The following is a 4,240-nucleotide window of genomic DNA, read 5'->3' as shown; positions in this document are numbered from 1 at the left end:
ACGAAAATATATGTTAAATGAAAGAATAAACAAACTGATAGACAGACGAACGAACAGACGGATAGGAAATGAAATATATCCCAAACTGATTTAGTGGGATGGTAATTCTAATATAGAAAATCAAGTCTTAATAGAATTAATACATACCGGTAACACAAGCGACATAAATAATACTAAACTTAAGTATCAGACGTATCCCGCATAGACATGAAATTTCAGATGCCTTCTTTATTAGACCAATCATGATCAATCATGAACCCTTTCGATTTAAAATTTCATATCTTAATGTACATGCAACAAACAGTTACAAAATATAATGGATTTAAAATGATAAAGAATTTATCCTGGTAAATGGGAGATAAGCCAAGTTTATCCATGTCACTTCGCGTTTTATAAAAATGCATCATTCATTTGATATCTATGTTAATATAAAAAAAAAGATGTGGTATGATTGCCAATGAGACCACTCTCCACAAAAACCAAATGACACAGAAATTAACAACTATAGGTCACCGTACGGCCTTCAACAATGAGCAAATCCCATACCGCATAGTCAAATATAAAAGGCCCCGAAATGACACTGTGAAACAGTAAAAGGCTAAATTTATAAACAAAAAAATGAACGAAAAACAATTATGTAACACATATACAAACGACTTGGGACAGGCACATACATAAAGAATGTGGCGGAGTTAAAATGTTAGTGGGATCCTCAACCTCCTCCTAACCTCGGACAGTGGTGTAAATTTATTGAAGTACAATAATTAAAGGTCATTTGTGATTGTCAAACAGCAGAACCAACGCATTATAATGCAACAAAGTTAGCAATAAAATATTAACATATTTGAACAATTGGACTGGATGTATATTCTTCCTTGTAAATATAGGGATGACATGAATGGAAAAAAACATGTTATTGAATTCAAATTTCATTAAGTATACCTAATATTGTGTCGTGGTTTTTTTTCTCCCTCTCCCTCTTTAAAATCAGATTAGCACTGTGCTTATGGTTTTACGTATAGTGTTTGCAATATTGTATATGTATTTTTTTATATTGTAGTCTTGTGGTGTTGAGTTGTCATTTTAATGTTATATTTCACATGGCTATAAAAGGGGAGGTTTGGCATGCCACAAAACCAGGTTCAACCCGCCAATGTCCTGTACCAATTCAGGAATATGGCCATTGTTATATTATAGTTCGTTTCTGTGTGTGTTATATTTTACGTTGCGTCGTTTGTTTTCTCTTATTTTTTAGTGTAAATTCACACATTGCGATAAGACGTGTCACGGTTCTTGTCTATCCCAAATTCATGTATTTGGTTTTGATGTTATATTTGTTATTTTCGTGGAATTTTGTCTGATGCTTGGTCCGTTTCTGTGTGTGTTACATTGTAGTGTTGTGTCGTTGTTCTCCTCTTATATTTAATGCGTTTCCCTCAGTTTTAGTTTGTTACCCCGATTTTGTTTTTTGTCCATGGATTTATGAGTTTGAACAGCGGTATACTACTGTTGCCTTTATTTATATGCTTTTTCGAGATTACAAGTGGGTGTTTATTTAATTTGCACAGCATTCGAGTGCTAAAGCGAATTAAATATCGGACATTTCTTGGCTAAATTTGAGACAAATTATGTATCTGCATATAAATGAAAAGGATACGATGTGACGTATATGACATTTTTTATACACATTTGGTTATTCAGGTTGATATGACAAAGTCCAACAATAAAAGTCAGTTTTCATTTATTTGTTTTAAAAAATTAACAATTTGAATATATACTGAGTAAGTTGTGGAAATAAACTCATCACAGATGTGTATTTTCCTTGACAAAGTACAATTACTAAAGGTCATGTGGCATTGTCAAACGAAAAAGCTTTCGCACTAGTAGTGCAACAAAGTTAGCAATCAAAGATTAACATATTTGAACCATTGCACCGGATGTATTTTCTTCCTTGTAAATATAGGGCTTATATGAATAAATTAAAACATTTTACTGCGTTCAAATTTCATTAAGTTAATACTTAGAATCCTATTACAATGTACTTTTATTGACAGATGTAAGTCTATTTTCTCGAGTCGTGTTTCATTACAACTGACAATACTACTAAAAATTAGGGCGATTGTTCTAAATGTGGTTAGATCTGATCCTTCAGATGGCGACCAATACTCTGATATAAGCAACCTATAAAATAACATTTGTCAAACCACTTCAAGTACAATCAAAAAGATACAAACTCATATCAGATAAAGTACCTTATATAACACTTTATATAGAAAGACATAATAAATAAAGGCGACATTAGTATACCGCTCAGAAAATTAATTAAAAGGGAAAATTTAAAAAAAGATATTTACTATTAAGGTAGCAATACACAGTTAGGAATTTAGTTACTGAAGTATAAGCAAAATAAACCGATAATAGTTGGTTAATTCCCAAAAATACCAGATGTTATTATTGAAAAATAAAAGTTTAACTAAATCTTTCATCTATAAGGCAATGAATCAAACAGACTTTTAGAATCAAATACAAGAAAGGGGAATTATGACGACTGCAATCGATAACGTGATAGTTAGATTAATCGATAGACCATTTTATAACATGACAGAGAAAACATTATCACCAACTTTGATGACTTTGGAAGAAAAAAGATTAAAAAATTTAGATAGAATTTTAATGTATTTCGGACATCAGAATAGTTTCTTCACTTTTCAGAAATAGTTTATACAGAAAATAATACTATCTTTGTCATAATTTTGCATAACAAATTCTTCATTTGCAATTGTAAAAACACAAGGCAGAAGAACCTAAACATATGAAAACGGTGTCTGGATGCAGATTAATTTCAGGCAAATTACCAGTTAAATTAAAAGAAAAGAAGTGAAGAGAAACTGATTATGACTGAGTGTAAAAAGGTCAAGTTGGAGTATTTGTTAACAACGTAGTCTACAACGTCATCAAAAGTGATTGGAAGTGCAAAATTTATGATGTTTATGTCTTATATATATATATATACAAATTCATAAAAGAGTGCAAGAAAGGTCAAGTTCGTTTATTTGAATTGTTTACATCTACTTCTATAATCTTTAATATTTGCATTCAAATGTATAATTTATGTACTATATATACCATGGTTCTTATGAGTTAACATATTTAAACAAACGAATCCGAAGGATGAGTTTGTTTAAAGATGTTAATGAGTAAGACACATGGTACATGTATATATAATTTGTAATATAAATAAAATGATTAACAGCTTGAACTTATATTAGAATTTGAGTACGTTACCTATTTTATCCAATGAGATGGATGCTCGCGCAAATAAGTTTTGCGCCACATATATGATCGTATGCGCAGATAATTTCATTATACCATCAAACAGAAAATGTCGGAATTCCAGCAACAAGGATTGAATAATTATTCTAATGCTGGTAAGGTTTTTTTGTTGGTTTTCAAGATATCATACAAATCAATTATATCTTACAGGTTGTGCATCTCATTGAAAAAAGGCTCATTTATACATTTAAAGTTTTCGTACAAACTGCTTTACTTCGTTATTTTATGAATTTGATAATTACGTTGTTTATTAAAACTGCTGCTGATCCAGGGAGCGTGTACGTCCCCGTATTTGATCGCAAAAAAATCTTCTTTTATTTGAATGAATCTTAGAAATTAAATAAATCGTCCAAAAAGTGTTTTTGTCTTGCTCCGCTCGCAGATATTTATTCCTTTTTCAGGAATAACACTCTCCTGAATCTAAATTAAATTTAAATTTCGAAGGAAAAAGCTGGAACTAGTATTTATTTTTTCAAAACTGAATGAAGAAAATTTTGGTATTTTTTCCCAAATTAAGGGAACACGTAACAATCCTATTTAGCTTAAAAAAAGGTTTCTTGAGATGTTATACAAAAGATTTAATACTTTTTGTTATAAAATGAAAACAAATAAAAGTTCATAACCTTGTACTTTTTTTCATTTTCCTAAATATTTCAGAGGCGGATATCTTTCAAAAAAGTAGTGGAGCTTTAGTCATTGAATAACATGAAAATGAATATGTTGTACCATAGCTAATCTCTGCCTTCCTTCCTATGGATTCTAGTTGAGCTGCATATCTAATTATCAAAGTATGGTACAATATCAAATTGCAGATAATATACCATGGTTTTCCCTCAACACACTTTTTAAGCACATTATTTCATTAAAACATCAAAAGAAAAACTGCAATTTATATTACAAGACCTTT

This window comes from Mytilus edulis, chromosome 8 (assembly GCF_963676685.1).
Source record: "Mytilus edulis chromosome 8, xbMytEdul2.2, whole genome shotgun sequence".
NCBI classification, from domain to species: domain Eukaryota; kingdom Metazoa; phylum Mollusca; class Bivalvia; order Mytilida; family Mytilidae; genus Mytilus; species Mytilus edulis.
This window is presented reverse-complemented; position numbering follows the sequence as displayed.